The sequence below is a fragment of the Drosophila miranda genome, assembly GCF_003369915.1.
Source record: "Drosophila miranda strain MSH22 chromosome Y unlocalized genomic scaffold, D.miranda_PacBio2.1 Contig_Y1_pilon, whole genome shotgun sequence".
In the NCBI taxonomy this organism is placed as follows: domain Eukaryota; kingdom Metazoa; phylum Arthropoda; class Insecta; order Diptera; family Drosophilidae; genus Drosophila; species Drosophila miranda.
The window spans coordinates 4451915-4469247 of NW_022881603.1; the positions used below are offsets into that span (position 1 = coordinate 4451915).

A 17333-nucleotide genomic window follows, 5' to 3' on the forward strand; every position below is an offset into this window, starting at 1 on the left:
GAGACTAATATGCTTTCTTCTAGAGAAGTAAAATTTGAAACAGATTTCCCGAAAGAGAGTAAGGAAAGAAGTCAACAAGAATTCCTGAATGAGAGTAAGGAATCTGATCAGCTTAATTTCCCGAATGATAGTACGGAATGTGGAATCCTGAATGAGAGTAAGGAATGTGATCAGTTTTATTTCCCGAATGATAGTACGGAATGTGGAAGCCTGAATGAGAGTAAGGAATGTGATCAGTTTAATTTCCCGAATGAAAGTACGGAATGTGAAATCCTGAATGAAAGTATGGAATGCGAAAAGCTGAATTTTCCGAATGAAAGTAGGAAAAGAAAAACGGATTTCCTGAATGATAGTAAGGAATTATATATCCCGAATGAGAGTAAGGATTGTGAAAAAGCTGATCAGCCAGATAATTGTCGTGAAGAAAATAAGGATACTATTATAATTAGTAGAAAAAGTGAGAGGTTAAAGTCTAAGCCGAAGGTGTCTTATAAAGAACATGATGAAAGCTTTAACAAATTTATATTAAATGCCCATATAATGTTTGATGAAGTTCCAAATTCTTTTGATGAAATAAATTTTAGGAATGATAAATCTGATTGGGAGGAGGCAATAAATACAGAGTTAAATGCCCATGAAATTAATAACACCTGGACAATTATAAAGAAGCCAGAAAACAAAAATATTGAAGGAAGAAGATCTGGATTTTCCATTAAATATAATGAACTAGGAGTCCCAATAAAATACAAAGCTAGACTGGTTGCAAGAGGATTTACTCAAAAGTACCAAGTAGACTATGAAGAAACATTTGCTCCCGTTGCTAGAATTGCCAGTTTTAGGTTCGTAAAATCATTGGCAGTCCAGTTTAATTTGAAAGTCCATCAGATGGATGTTAAAACAGCTTTCCTCAATGGTACATTAAGTGAGGAGATATATATGCGGCCTCCTCAGGGCGTATCATGCGGTGCTGGGCATGTATGCAAACTGAACAAAGCCATTTATGGGCTCAAACAAGCAGCTAGATGCTGGTTTCAAGTATTTGAGCAAGCATTGAAAGAATTCGATTTTGTAAACTCTCCCGTGGATCGTTGCATATATATTCTTGATAGAGGTGACATAAAGAAAAACATATATGTATTATTATATGTTGATGATGTAGTAATAGCGACAAGGGATATGGATAGAATGAATAATTTCAAAAAGTATTTAAGCGAAAGATTTAGAATGACTGACTTAAATGAGATAAAACATTTTATCGGTATCAGAGTAGAAATGTTTGAAGAAAAAATATATTTGAGTCAAGCTGCATATGTGAAAAGAATAGCAATTTAGTCAGTACTCCATTACTAAATAAACTAAATTATGAGTTACTTAACTCAGATGAAGACTGCAATGCTCCATGTCGTAACCTTATTGGCTGTTTAATGTACATAATGCTGTGTACACGACCAGATTTAGCTGCCGCTGTAAATATCTTGAGTAGATATAGTAGCAAGAACAATGCTGAGTTATGGCAATGTTTAAAAAGGGTGTTCGGAGCAGAACCCAGCCGATTAGCTGCTTGCCAAATAGCACCTAATTCTTGGCCCTCAGCCGCTTATTTTGTTTGTTACTTATGTCTATGTCACTCATTTGTTTGTTAAAGCTCTGCGCTTGCTTGCCCTGCTAAACGCTCTCTGCCAGCTCGCTCTTCGCTATCTCCGCTTTGCGTCTGCCTACCGACGTCGGCCGAGCGAAGCTGCGCTTAGCGATCGGAGCGGCAATGTAAAGGGCAGGCAAGCCACACTTGCAATTTGGATGTCACGCATTAAAGAACATATCGTAATTTTATTTCTGCGCCGAGTTTTATTTAATTCGAAATAATTAGTCGGCCGATTGGGGATAAAAAACATTATCTCCACATAAAATTTGGTGACCCCGACGTGATCTCTGAGTTGCAGTGTCAATTAATAATCATTCGCGATCGACATTCGCTAGCCCTAGCAAATTTTCGGCGGTTAAGCACAATTCGGTGCTAAAACACCCTTACATACTCCTACATACACGCATTGCTGGCTATTAATTTCTCTGTCGCGACAATTCGGTCAGTGCAGTGCGGTAGGCAGTGCAGCGAACTCACTAATACACACAAGCGGAGTACAAAGCGGAATCGGACAGCTCGCACAGCCGCACAGCTAAAGGCATTAGCTGTAATCCCTTTGCTTTCGGTTCCCACGCTTATACGTATACAGGGTGTCTTTTTCGGTCGTGCTGAGTGACTCTTTTAAAACCTCAACATGGCAGCACCTGAGCCTACCAATGTCGCGAACGCAGCAATGCCGAGTGATGTAGATTTCTACAAGCACAAGGCCGAGTCCATCGCGCGCCAACTAAAGGCCATGGATCGCTTTCTCACCAAGGGAGAGCTTGCCGAGTTAGATGAGGCAGAACTTCAAGCTCGCTTAGAGCAGATCGAGCGAATGAATGCGGATTTCGATGCCGCTCAAACGAGCCTTGAAAGGCTGGATTTCCTGCAGTTAGCCCATGATGCCCGGCTAGACTTTTCGAATGTTTATGTCAAGGTTAGGTCCAGGCTGTCGCGGGAGTTGATGGCTGCTCGCACGGTAAATGTTGCCAATTCAACGGCTCGGCATACTCTCGAGGGGAATTCGTCGTTGTTCGCCTATAATAGTACAGGCCGTTCTCGAATGCCCGAGTTGCAGCTTCCGCGATTCAGTGGGAGCTACATGGATTGGCCAGAATTCCACGCGATGTTTTCGACAATGGTGCACAAAGACCATCGTATACCAATCATCGAAAAATTCCAATATCTTCGTGGATGTCTAGATGGTGCTGCGCTGGATACGATTCGTTCCTTGGAACTTTCTGAGGAGAATTACGACAAGGCGTTGAATTTACTAATGTTGCGATTCGATAATAAACTGTTACATTTTCAGGCACACGTCAAGGCTATTTTCGGGCTGCAAGGGGTGGAGAAGGGCTCGGCTATCGGCTTGCGCGCGCTCAGCGATAAAATCAATTCGCACTTGCGTGCACTTCAGACCTTGGCGACCCCGCAGGAGATTTCCGATGGGTTGCTGATCTTCATCATAGGCACGAAATTGGACCACAAGACCAAGGAGAAATGGGAAGAGAACTTGCCGACGTCAGGATTGCCTCGGTGGTCAAGCATGGCCTCATTCTTGGAAGCAAGATGTCGGATGCTGGAAAATTTGGGATCGGCTATGGTAACAATTCCTAGCCAGCAGGTGGGAGAAAGTAAACCTAGCACCCTAATCACCTCCATTAACGATCATAATAGCTCAACATGCAAGTATTGCAAATCCTCCGATCACTACATATCCCGATGCCAGGCATTTATAGATCTCCCTGTTTTTTCTCGATACAAGGAGGTGAAGAAGCGCCATTTATGTCTAAACTGCCTCAACAAAGGCCATTCATTACAACGCTGCAAGTCAGGGGCATGTAGAAATTGCCAAGCCAAGCATCACACACTGCTCCACATGCAGTCGGGCGCTGACGCTGAGTTGCCGTCGCCGAGCACGGAATCGACCCAGCATGATCCTGCAAGTGCCCTAGTAGCAAGCAAATATATTAGCCCTCCCCCTCGAGTCAAAAATCTCTGCCTAGCCAAAACGTGCTGCTAGCTACTGCAATCGTATATGTCAGGGGCCGTTTTGGATCGCTTATTCCATGTCGTGCCATTTTAGATTCCGCTTCTCAGGTTAACTTTATAACATCGAGACTCGCCAATCAGCTGCAGTTAGATCCTCACCCGTCTCACGTTAAAATCGCCGGTATTGGAGAGTCAATTCTACCATCCAGCAAGGCTGTGGACATCGTCCTGCAATCTCAAGACGAAAGCTATCGCGGTTTCCTCTCTGCAATTATCACTGCCTCAATCACAGGAATGCAGCCTAACTTCGGCCTAGACGCAAAGGATTGGCCAATGCCAAATAACCTAAAACTAGCTGATCCTAATTTCGCCAAGCCCCAGCGTGTCGATCTGTTGATAGGTGCTGGTTTGTTTTTCGAATTAATGTGCGTTGGACAGATTCGACTGTCAGACCAATTGCCAACATTGCAGAAGACGAAACTTGGCTGGATAGTGTCAGGAAGTATTAAAAACTCTGAGAAAGCCCGTGCGGCGCTAGCAGCCGTTGAAGATCCCCCTGTCATCTCCGCTTGCGAGACTAATTTGTGCGATATTGTAAGGCGGTTTTGGGAAGTCGATGGAGATTATTCGCCCTCATCAATTTCGGAGGAAGATGTTCATTGCGAACAGCATTTCGTCACAAACTGCATTCGCCTAGAGTCCGGAGCTTACTCCGTGCGTTTGCCAACCAAATTCAGTCTAGAGGAATTAGGAGAATCGTATCAGCAGGCGCTACGTAGATTTCTCAATTTGGAGAGGAAGCTAGCAAAAAATGCACAGCTTAAGGAAAAATATATGGAGTTTCTTCAGGAGTATCGTGATTTAGGACACATGTCGCCAGCTTCGCGGCAGTCAGACCTCCCGCAGTACTTCTTGCCTCACCATTGCGTCCACAAGCAGGATAGTACAACCACCAAATTACGCGTAGTGTTCGATGGATCTGCCAAAACAGCGTCTGGAGTATCACTGAATGATGCGCTTATGGCTGGACCCACCATCCAACCTAAAATTCTGATAACTCTGCTTCGTTTCCGCTTTTTTAAAGTCGCCTTGTGTGGCGATATCTGCAAAATGTACCGCTGTGTACGCGTTTCCCATCCCGATACGCACGTGCAGTGCATCCTATGGCGCAATGACCCGAAGGAGGAGATTCAGGTGTTCAAGTTGGAGACTGTTACTTACGGAACCAAACCTGCCGCTTTCTTAGCAATTCGTGCTATGCATCAATTGGCAAATGATGAAGAGTTGCGTTTTCCGCTTGGCGCTGATGTTGTTCGAAGAGATTTCTATGTCGATGATCTCATATCTGGAGGGGACAGCATTGATTCTGTCATCAAAATTCGTCAGCAGGTAAAGGAGCTACTTTCGAAAGGATGTTTTCCCATACGTAAATGGTGTTCCAATGAACCCGCTGCTTTGGAAGGCGTATCGGAGGCGGATCGCGAAAAGTTCCTTACCTTTCATGACGGGACTGAAGTAACCAAGGCGCTTGGTCTAGTTTGGGATCCCACCACGGACAATCTTCTGTTTAGCTTCGCTCACGTCGGAACCGCTGCAGGCCCAATATCGAAGCGTTCGGTCCTGTCTACACTAGCTAGGTTCTACGATCCTCTAGGGCTCATCTCTCCCATCATCACAAAAGCTAAAATATTTATGCAGTCGCTATGGAACGAAAGCCTAAAATTGAATTGGGACGAAAGCCTGCCCCAGGATCTACATACGACTTGGATTGAGCTGACTTCGCAGTTGTCGATGGTTAAAAACTTTAAGTTTCCACGTTACGTGCTTCGGCAGCAAGCCAGATTAGAAATGCACGCGTTTTGTGATGCGAGCCAAGCAGCATATGGCGCCTGTGTATACATGCGTTCGGAAGCTCTTGGCATTGTGCAAAGTCATCTCTTATGCTCTAAATCCAGAGTCGCGCCCTTGAAAAGTATGACTATCCCCAAGCTTGAGCTGTCCGTTGCCCTCGTATTAGCCGAACTAGTGTCCACCATAGTTAAGGGATTATCAGCTCCATGCCAAATACATTGCTGGTCGGATTCGTCCATAGCCCTTGCCTGGATTCGAGAATCACCATTGAATTTTAATATATTTGTTTCTAATCGAGTTCAGCGGATTCAGGAGCTCACCGCTGGAATGACTTGGCATCACGTGCCCACAAAGTTGAATCCTGCCGACATCATATCACGTGGAGCCACGCCCGCTGAACTAATGGATAGCAGCCTTTGGATCTCTGGACCACCATTCTTGCGTCTTGAGAGCTCAGAGTGGCCTGCAGGCTTGCAATTGCCGACCGATGTACCAGAACGTCGTCATGCAGCATTGGTTGTTTCAAGCGAAAGGGATGTATCGTACGATTGCAAATTTCAAAACTCATTCGGATCCATGCAGCGCGTCTTTGCTTACATATATCGATTCTACATTCTCAAGGACAAAGGCATAGCGCGGTCGAAGGGTCAACTTACCGTAATCGACATCAAAAATGGTACGCATTTGCTCATAAGGGCAATACAGCAGCAACAATTTTCGGAAGAGATAAGGGCCCTCGCCAGCAAACAGGCCCTACCCCCAAAAAGCACAATGGCCTCACTGAATCCATTTCTGGATAGCTTTGGATTGCTGCGTGTTGGAGGCTGCCTCCAAAATGCCGAATTGGACTACGACGCGAAGCACCCGATCCTGCTTCCTAAGGGACATCCTGTCACTGTCTCTATTATTATCTTCTTTCACGAAAGGTTTCTCCACGCAGGAGCTCAAGGATTGCTCGGACTGCTTCGGCAAAAATTCTGGCCTATTGGCGGACGCAAATATGTTGCGGGAATCATTCGCAAATGTGTTAGATGCTTTCGTTTGAAGCCAGTGCTGAGGGAACATATCATGGGAAACTTGCCTGCGGATCGCGTAAGGACTAATCCAGCATTCCACACAACGGGCGTTGATTTTTGCGGACCCTTTTATCACAAGTCGGAAGTCAGAAGCAGGCCTCCTATCAAATGTTACATCGCTGTCTTCGTATGCTTTAGTACCAAAGCAACTCATTTGGAAGTCGTTCGGGATCTATCTACAGAATCCTTTCTGGCAGCATTAAGGCGTTTTATAAGTCTACGTCCCAAACCTCGAATCATCTGGTCAGACAACGCTACAAATTTTGTAGGAGCAAAAAATGAGCTTTTGGAGCTTCGGCAAATGTTCCTCAGCGATCCTCATACGTCGGCTGTGTCACATCTCTGCGTTTCTAGTGGAATCGACTGGAAATTCATCCCCCCTCGCTCACCTCATTTTGGGGGTTTGTGGGAGGCGGCTGTTAAAGCAGCTAAATATCATTTTCATCGCATCGTCGGGACCTACATTTTTACTCTTGATGAAATTCAGACCTTGGCTTGTGAAATCTCTGCTTTGTTAAATTCCCGTCCGCTTTATGCAATTACAGAAAGTCCCGATGATCTAGATGTGCTCACGCCAAACCACTTTCTCAATGGAGCCCCGAAAGCTGCATTCGACGAGCCAGATGTGGCGCATCTCCGGGTCAACCTACTTAGTCGATGGCAGCGGCTGTGTCAAATGAAGCAGGCGTTTTGGAGAAAATGGAGCACGGCGTATCTTTCGATTCTTCAGGAGCGGAGCAAGTGGCGGTCATCGTCTCCAAACATCAAGCTAGGAGCGCTCGTCATGATCAAGGAGGAAACGCTGCCACCATTAAGGTGGCCGCTTGGCCGCATTGAGAGCGTCATCCCAGGAAAAGATGGAACCATCAGAGTAGCCGTCATCCGCACTCAAAAAGGCCTTTTCAAGAGGGCCGTTGGAAAAATAGCGGTTCTGCCCCTTCAGGATGGATCTGTTGAAAGCCTTTGCCTTCCAACGGGGGGTGAATGTTCGGAGCAGAACCCAGCCGATTAGCTGCTTGCCAAATAGCACCTAATTCTTGGCCCTCAGCCGCTTATTTTGTTTGTTACTTATGTCTATGTCACTCATTTGTTTGTTAAAGCTCTGCGCTTGCTTGCCCTGCTAAACGCTCTCTGCCAGCTCGCTCTTCGCTATCTCCGCTTTGCGTCTGCCTACCGACGTCGGCCGAGCGAAGCTGCGCTTAGCGATCGGAGCGGCAATGTAAAGGGCAGGCAAGCCACACTTGCAATTTGGATGTCACGCATTAAAGAACATATCGTAATTTTATTTCTGCGCCGAGTTTTATTTAATTCGAAATAATTAGTCGGCCGATTGGGGATAAAAAACATTATCTCCACAAAGGGTTATTAGATATTTAAAGGAACTATTGATATGAAGCTTATATTTAAAAAGAATACATCATTTGAAAATACATTAGTTGGCTATGTAGACTCCGATTGGGGTAGTAATGAGATTGATAGAAAAAGTACAGCGGGTTATTTGTTTAAAATGTTCGATTCCAATTTAATTTGTTGGAATACAAAAATACAGAATTCAGTGGCAGCTTCATCAACTAAAGCTGAATATATGGCCCTATTTGAAGCTGTAAGAGAAGCTTTATAGCTAAAGTCTCTTCTAAATAGTATTAATCTTAAACTCGACAGACCCATTAACATTTATGAAGACAACCAAGGCTGTATTAGCATTGCAAATAATCCCTCATGTCATAAAAGAGCAAAGCATATTGATATAAAATATCATTTTTCAAGAGAAGAGATAGAAACTAATGAGATTTCTCTTGAGTATATTAATACAGACAACCAACTTGCTCACATCTTCACGAAGCCACTACCTGCTGGAAGATTTGCGGAACTGCGGAACAATTTAGGACTACTACAAGAAGAATGATTCCAATTTAAGGAAAACATGAACATGATGCTTTATTAACAAATTTATTACATTAATTCATTTTTAATTTTTTTTTTATTTTTTGATTTGAACCAAAAGAACCAATGAATTGTTAAAGTAATTTAATTTTATGTTAATCTAATTTTAAAGTGATCTGATCGGGTTTTTCTGGGTTTAGAGCAAATGCTAGATCACATAACACTTCCCAGAATGCACACCAACCACATTAGAATAACAATAGAATGTTACCTTTTTGATTTAATGATGAAAAAATTTTTTTTTATTTTTATGATTTTGATGATTAATGTTATTTTTGAGGGGGGCGTGTTGGAATACGCCTATTCCCACATTCAAATAATAACATTAAATACTATTAAATAATACTATCGATATATTAAGTATTATTATGTAAAGTTAGTCTGGTCACACCTGAAGTGTCCACTTCCTCTTTCCTTTCTGATCACGAATCGAATGTACGTGGTACCGGTGTTGCAGTGAAAAAGTAATCAAGAAATACATAAATAATCTTTAAAGAAAAATATAACTTGGTACTGTCATTCGTTTACTAATTGTCATAGCTAGTTATCCAATAACTTGCAAACGAACATTTTTGTTTTGCTTTTCACGATTCATTTTAAGCTTCAATAGTCTAACCGTATAGAATTCACAAAAATTGATAGTTGCCATAAGCATCACACGTACAAGCACGCATACATACGCAAAAGACACTTTGTTCGTTCACTCGCGACAAGATGCTCAGTGAAAAACAGGAACAAAAGAGAAGTGAAAAAATCGGTCTTTGCTTGAGCGAAGAGCGAGTTGAGCAAAAACAGATTTGATCGGGTCTTTTCAGTCCATTTGCTCAATGTGTCCGTCAATAAGAGGTTTTTATCAGACACGCCGAAAGTGTCAACAGCTATTTGCGAGCTATGATATTTAGAGCATATTATCGTTTATTTATTTAGGTGGCTGGGAAATCTTAACCTTTTATGGCTAGCTATTTGTCTAGGTCTAATCATACGATTTTGTATTTTAATTGAAATTGTACACCCCCTTTGACCGATTTTGCTAAAACCGTATTTTGTAAGCAATGCAATAAAGATGAAAACGGAAATTTAAACGGTCTTGTAGGAAATTGATGAAGTAATTGGATAATAATACGAGTATTCGACGAGTATATATATCAGACGTCATACGTATATTTCGGTATTTTTCTGTGGGTCGGACGGTATATTTGAGCGATAAGTCCGCGGTCACACTGCAGACGCGCGTCGCATTGCCGCCATTTGAAAAAAACGACTGGAGAATCGAGAAAAAAAGGAATTTGTTAAAATTTGTGTAGATTCTCATTTGTGCCAAATGGATGACATGTTGGATATAATGCAGCCGCTGTCGCGGCTGCAGCTGGAACTGGAGGCAATCCGGAAGGTATTTTTTTCGGCTGCAATGGACATAGAACACGGCGATCAATATGGCGGGGCGTTTGTTTTTTTTGCAGGCTCACTTTAAAGAGCTGGAAGAACTATTCTACGGCGTCAAGACCAAAGATGCCAAGGCTGCGGACAATGCCCCGGAGCAGAGCGAAACCTCCGCGGTGACACCACAGCAGACCAAGAAGCGTCCCAAACGGCTGACCGCTCTGACTGAGAACACAGATGATTCCGAAGGTGAGTTGTGCTGTGGGCCAAAGGAGACCAAGACTCACCTTGCACTCTCCCCAGATGCCCCGATGTCACGGCAGAGTCCTCGGGCCGCCAAAGTGCGCGGTTGAGCAACTCCCAGCTCTTGGCCATTGCCGAGGTGGAGAACCTGAAAAGCACAGCCTCGTTAATGCCGCCGCCACCGGCACCGACTCTAGCCGACACCACCATGAGCTCGGGCCGGCCGCAGCGGGCTGCCAAATTGAAAACGGTAAAGCTGCTCAAGGAGCACTCTCTCATCCGAAAGATGCGTCGCCCCAGCGAAGAGGATTCGATCCGGGTGAAGGTGGAGAGCGAACAGCGCGTCTCGCAGATCAACGGCAGGACGCACAACATAGCACCGGATCCCAAACCGTCAGTTGTGGAGGAGACAAAGCCACAGGAGGCACCACCAACACTACCAATAGAGCCCATCAAGAAGCCAGCCGAAGTCTTCGCCTCCAAGAATGTGTGCGTCAAAGTCAAGCGGGAGAAGTTTACCGGCGAGATGCCGCCGCCCCTACCGGCCACAGATACCACATCCACAATTTTGGAGACGGATGCTACCAGGTCGGATGAGACTGCATTCAGCCATACTACAACGGCATCCGAGATGTCCAAGAAGGGGCGAAAGAAGAAGAAGGATGGCGCCTGCCATCGGCCCATCAAGGTGGAGCAATTTAGTGAAATTGATCAAAACTCGCCCGTCTCCTCGCGGACACGGAAAAACAGCACCGAGTCGCGCAACCAGTAGCGCTCCATCTACAAAGACGCCCTCGAGGGGCCGCCCATCGAAGAACAGCAGCAGCAGGCTTCTGCTGGCGCCGCCATTAATGAAACGAACACCTTGTCCAACGCCACAATGGTGCTGGGTCCGGATCCCACCGATGAAAGTCCCAACATTGCACCGGCCGACGCCACCTTGGAAGTTATTACTAGCAGTCTCCTGACAGAGGATGAGTCGCTGGACGACAGGGTACCAGTGGCGAAATTTCTCTCAAATGTGAAGACCATGAAGCTGCCCGGCCGCACCCATGAGCTGTTTAAGTGAGTATGAGTAAAATCTGGAGACTATTTGAATTGAAGCATCAATACTTCCCTTTTGACCTGCCCACAGTCCGCTCTTGCAGAGTCCAGTGAAGATGCGCGTGGAGGCCTTCGAAAATGCGGCCATTGCCCAAAACAACTTACGCTCCCAGCGAGCCAAGGATACGGTAAGAGTGCAGTGCTCTCCCTCGTTTGTTCGGGAATTGATGATTGATGATCCTTTTTCAGGGCACGAACACGAGCAACACGCCCAAGATTGGCAAGTTGCAGCCACCGACTGTGGGGCGCTTTAATACGCCCACTCAGACCTCAAGTCTATTGCCCGTGAGCTCGGCCCAGCCCAAGACGGCCCCCATGAGTGCCTCAAAGGCAACGACGCTGCTGAAGACTGCCACCGGGACCAACCTGAAGTCCACCAGCTCTGCATCCACCAAGAGCCTGTTACGCTAGAACAGCGGCGAAGACTTCCGCAAGGGTCTGCACAGCCTGGCCGAGGAGCGCAAGAAGCTGCGTGAGCAAAAGCATCAGCACGCCGCCCAGCAGCGAGAGGCAAAGGAGCGGGAGCGAGCCGAACGCATTGCCAAGCAGACCGCGGAACGCGCCAAGAAACAGGAGGAACGAAAGAAGCTGGAGGAGCGCAAGCGGCTGGAGGTTGAGGAGCTGAATCGTAAGATGCGCCAGCAGGAGGAGGCCGAGGCCCTCAGGAAAGCCAAGATCCGGGAGCTGGAGAATCAGAAGCTGGCACAGTTGACCGGGGCCAAGAAGAAGATGCTGCCACCGCCGCCGAAGACAAAATACACATGGGACATGCTGCACGAGGATGACTCCACCGATGACGAGGGCAAGGTCACCCACAAGCGTCCGCCAGCACCCACCTGGAGTCGCAGTAAGTTAGCGTTTTGTTTAGCCAGTGTCTGATCTAATCTGAAATTTTGTGACCCATTTTCAGGCCATGTACGCGGCGAAGCGATTGCCATGCAGAGCCACTGTCCCACCGATGTCATCGACAGCTTCTTCTCGGTGGCCCCCACCACTCCGGACCTGAAACTGATTTTCCCCAACATCGATCCCAGCCAGCTGAAGCGCAACTCCAGCGTGCTCTGGTCCACGCCCCCACGCAACTCGGAGATCCCAAAATACTAATTATACACAAACATACGCATGTATATAAAAAAATCACCTGTTTTTCTTACTGTTCTATGGAAATATAAATGAAGTTTAAATTAAATAAATTTATTTGCGAAAAGTAATGCAAGATACCGCTCGATACAACTTCCTTTCCACTTGATTCCCACTGACACTAATACCCAACTGCTTAAGAACTATTAAAGCCGCCGGCGTGCTCAATTAATGGTCTTCTTGGTGTCTTGCCAGGGGGCTTGATGTTTTGATGCCCCGAGGTGTTTCCATTAACAATGAAGGTGCTATTGTTGTTTTTGCTTCTGCTGCTGCTGCTGTCGATTTGTGAAAAGTAGTCTAAAAAGTCTGAAAAGTAACGCAATTGAGTATGGATGTAACGAAATTTTTTACATTTTGGTGGTATTTGTTGCTTGTCAACCGGCGTCTGGACATTTTTATACTTTATTTTGCTAATTTCAAAGATAGTGTTAATGTGTGTGTGTGTGTAGGAAGCTGGGTTGCATACGGTACATAAACCGTCTACAGTTTGGTCGTCTTTTTTTTTTTTCATGTGGAAAATTTGTATTTTATTGTAAACAAGTTTACTGCTACCTTTCGTGGCAACTTAATCTAGTTTTACATTTAAGGGGAAAAACAATTGATCACAGGAGATACATACTTAAACTTAATGTTACATATATGGAGTAGGTACATACATTATTTAGAATATTTACAAAAAGTTAATGAGATGTTATAGGAGGGATCTAGTAGGGAGATCCAGTGGATGACTCCTTTTGAGTCTTTTTTTCCTTGGCGGGTTAATTAGACGTCTGGCTAGCGCATTAGGGTGACCACCAAGTCGTTGCAAGTACCTTGCTGCATGAAATTGTATAACATCGCCCACTTTGGGAACCTTTAGGTCCCTCTCGATGTCGCTGTTTCGTATGTACCATGGAGCATTGCATATTCGTCGTAGAATTTTTGACTGAGCAACTCTAATTTTATTTAAGTTGGTTTTTGACGCGATGGCGTAAACTTGAAGTGCGTATTTCCATATGGGGCTGAGGATGGACTTGTATATCGTGACTTTGCTGTACAGCGATAGCTTATTTCTTGGTGCAAGTAGCCACGCCATCTTTCCCGCTTTCGCCATCACAGACTGTCGAACCATGGTAGTATGGGTTTTGAAATTTAGTGACCTGTCGAGTACAACACCCAGGTATTTGTACGAGCTCTTGTGCGTAAGTGTGGAGCCCAGCATATTAATGCCTCCGCAAGAAAGTGTTCTCGTAGCAAAAGTAACATTAGCACATTTGCTGCTGTTGATGCCTATGTTCCATTTCTGAGCCCAGACCTCAAAGCTGCTCACATATTGTTGCAGAGCTTCCGTAGCTAGATTTATGCTTGGACTTCTGGTCAGCACTGCAGTGTCATCCGCGTAGGTTGCTATCAACACATCGTCCTCGTCCAACCCAGTTATTACCCTTGAGGAAGGCATATCGGCTGTATATAGGGTATATAACGTTGGTCCAAGAACGCTGCCTTGTGGGACGCCTGCACAGATTGGGCGCTTCGATGATTTTGCTCCATTTACAACAACTCTAAAACTTCTGTCCATTAGAAAGCTACTCACCAGCTGGAATAGCTGCGGCGGCAATATGTTTCTCAGCTTAAAGAGGAGGCCATCATGCCACACCCTGTCAAACGCTTGTTGAATGTCCATAAACACAGCTACCGAATACATTTTTTGATCCATTGCATCAAGCGCGAAGTTGACCACTCGATGAAGTTGTTCTGGCGTGCCGTGACCTTGTCTAAATCCAAACTGCCACTTTGGAATTCTTTTCTTTACAGGTTCAAGCTGCATGATGCGGTTCAGTATCATTCTTTCCGCCATCTTCCCTAGCGCTGAGAGCAGGCTAATTGGTCTGTAGCCATCGACTTCTGTGTGTTGTTTTTCTGGCTTAGGTACCATGGAGATTAGCGCCATCTTCCAGCAGGTAGGAAAGTGTCCTATCCTAAGAATGCTGTTGAGGAGCAGCACTATAAATAGCAGCGCTTTTTTAGGCAGAAGTTTTAAAGTCCTGTTGTCCAGCAGGTCCTCACCAGGGGATTTTTTGGCCTTCAGCTTCTTAATTTGCTGCACCACCTCTTGAAATGTGACTGGGCTTGCTGGCAAGGACATTTGAAATGGCATTTCCAATTGTAGCTCGACGGCCCTTCGTGTAACAGCAGACGTAAGATTAAATGGCTTAAATCTTTGCTCTAAACTGTCTGCGAAGATATCAGCCTTTTGCTGACTGGAGTAGCACCAACCGCCTGCTGGATTTTTAATTGGCGATTTAGGCATGACTACTCTTTTAAATCGGCTTGTAAGCTTCCAGAGAGTATAGTTGAAAGATGCATCGGGGCCAGCTTTTTCTAAAATGTTATCAATGCTCGTCTGCTTGACTTTTGCAAGTACCTTTTGCAAACGGTTTGATAGTCTCAAGTAGATTTGATGAACTCGAGTATCACCCGTTCTCGCATACTCTCTTCTTACTCTTCTTTTCAGGCGCAGGAGAGCTACGGCACTTGGGGGAAGAGTATCTTGTCGTCGTTGGCTTGGTGAACATTGGTTTACAGGCGCAGCAGAAGATGCAGCCAATATTACGTTTCTCATAAATATCGAGATTGCATCTTCTATATCATCGGGACTTTTTATTTCCGTGTTGAGGTTGATTCTACTATCTAGTTCGGCTTGAAATACTTCAACGCAAGAGCCTCGAGGGAGAATTTGTTGCTTCATAGTTTTGATTTGAGGAGAATGATGCAATGATGCTACAATTGGCAGGTGATCCGAGGAGAGTTCATATTTAGTTTCGACTGACAGCTTGTTTTGCGCAATCCCGTTGACAATGAAAAAGTCGAGAGCAGAAGGTGTAAGGCGAGTGTTGTATGAGAAGAAAGTTGCCTCGCCAGTGGCAAGGATTTCGCATGTGCTACTGACGATGGCCTCTTGCAATCGCTTCCCTCGACAGCATGATCTGACGTTACCCCACCATGGGTGCTTTGCGTTAAAGTCACCGCCTGCGATGAATCTGTTCCCCAGGCTAAGAAAAAGTTGCTCAAAATCAGTTGTACTCCAAGGTTGGTTGGGTGGCAGGTATATTGAGGAGATCTTGATGCATCCAACATTAGTCGGCACACTCACGCTGGCAACTTGTATGTTTATCCTGGACATAGGTTCGTTCTGAGTATGGGCAATGGACGATCGTATGAACAGAGCAGAGCCACTTTTCGATGTTCCGCTGGGATGATCAGCGTAATATTGATCGTATCCTGGTACGAATGCTCTCCGACCAGGGCGCATATGTGTCTCTGTTATCAACATTACATCGATTTTATTAGCATTAAGGAAAAGTCTAAGTTCTTCAATGTTCTTGACTAGCCCTCGTGCATTCCATAATCCGATTTTTAATTGAAGCTTGTTCATTTTGAAATAAGCTTCTGTACCAGGTCGCGGAAGGCTTTGTTTGCCTCCATCGTATCCTGTATTAGTTTGAACATTTGATCCATTCTACTATTAAGGTCGTTTATAGCTTTTTCTAATATTTTGAATTTGTTACTTAAATGTTGATCTTCAGCACCATTAAACAACCGGGAGCTGTCATGTAATGTGTTCACGTTAATATTTTTCTCTGCACGCGGTCTTGTTATGTCTGCATAGGAGAACCCACTCCTCACATTGGCATTTGAGATGACTTGCGATCCGACTGGGTGATTTTTATTTTTGCTACTGGCAGGCATTCCATCTTCTGGTAGTCTGGCTGTCGGCTTAAGCTTCTTGCTGAGTTCAATTCGGACTGAACAACTTTTATAGCTAGATAGGTGATCTTCGCCGCAGTTTGCACAAATGGATTTGTTACTAAGACTTAGTTCGCACGATTTTGATCCAGTATAGTGGTCGCCAGAGCATTTTCCACAGACTGGCTTTTTAAGGCAGTAGTTTCGCGTATGTCCAAAATCTTGGCATCTAAAGCACTGCACCAATTCTTTACTGTGCTTTGCCTTAATTACTGTTACTCTGTGCCTTCCAATTTGAGTAATCTTAAGTGCCTCTGCAATATTTGGTGTTTTCTTTAGGTTCACGTAGAACATACTCTGTCTTGTTTTTAAGTTATTTATTTCATGATCATCCTCTTCATTTATTTCAATATTACGCCAGTTTGGCTTCCTGGGGCAGTAGATGTTCATGACTGTGAAACCCTTGTCGGTGAAAGTGTGGTACATTTGGATGGATATCTCGAATAATCAATCTGTACGGCGTATCCTCTCTCAACTGATGGTGCCAGAATTCACAGTTTTGCTTCGTCAGCATATCAATAACTGTTCGAAAAGCTTGGGAATTTTTTGCATATATACGCGAAACTCCAAATCTGGATGTGCGAATGTCATACTGATCAGCTGGAATTACAGAATTGAGGGCGTCTTCGAGTTTGTCCATTTTATTCACTTGCGGCACGCAAATAGCTGGAGGCTTAGGCACTATGCTTGGCTGCTGCTCATTGCTAGCTTCGTTTGCTACTAGCCCATGTTGCTCTTCTTCGTCCAGTTCCATGACAGATTCAGCTTCTTCAGATAGCGCTGCATAGCGATTATTTAGAAGTGCTACTGAAGGGGTAGTAACAGGTGTAAAATTTTGGCGGCCCTTGAATGTGTGATTTTTTGGAATAGCTGGGTGTGTAGTTTTTTTTAATTGTTTTTGAGACTTTATCAGCTCTTTTTTGCTTTTTACTAATAGAGACCATCGGCATCTGAAAGCTACAATCTTTTCCTTGGGATACTTTTTTGGCTAAGCTTGAAGTAGACGCCTCAGCTCTCGAGGTGCTCGGTACTGAACATATGCTGCCAGTTACGGTATTTGCCATTGAGTAATTCGCTGGACATTTCCCTGTTGAAAAAGATAGTGTGCTCGTGGTAATAGTGCTTGTAGTCGTTGCGATCAAGCTACTATTGTAGTTAGGCGTTCCAATTGCCTTATATAGGTCTTTAGCCAA

At 44.8% G+C, this 17333-nt stretch overlaps 1 long non-coding RNA gene and 1 pseudogene across 1 annotated transcript; both read left to right on the forward strand.

The window, feature by feature from the left end:
* The first annotated feature begins 710 nt into the window (after positions 1-710).
* Positions 711-9202, forward strand: LOC117190584. Its single transcript, XR_004473763.1, has 2 exons — positions 711-1529; positions 7904-9202. It is a non-coding gene; the product is annotated as an uncharacterized LOC117190584 (long non-coding RNA).
* A 164-nt stretch (positions 9203-9366) lies between these two features.
* On the forward strand, positions 9367-12407 carry LOC117190583 (annotated as a pseudogene).
* Positions 12408-17333: the final 4926 nt, after the last annotated feature.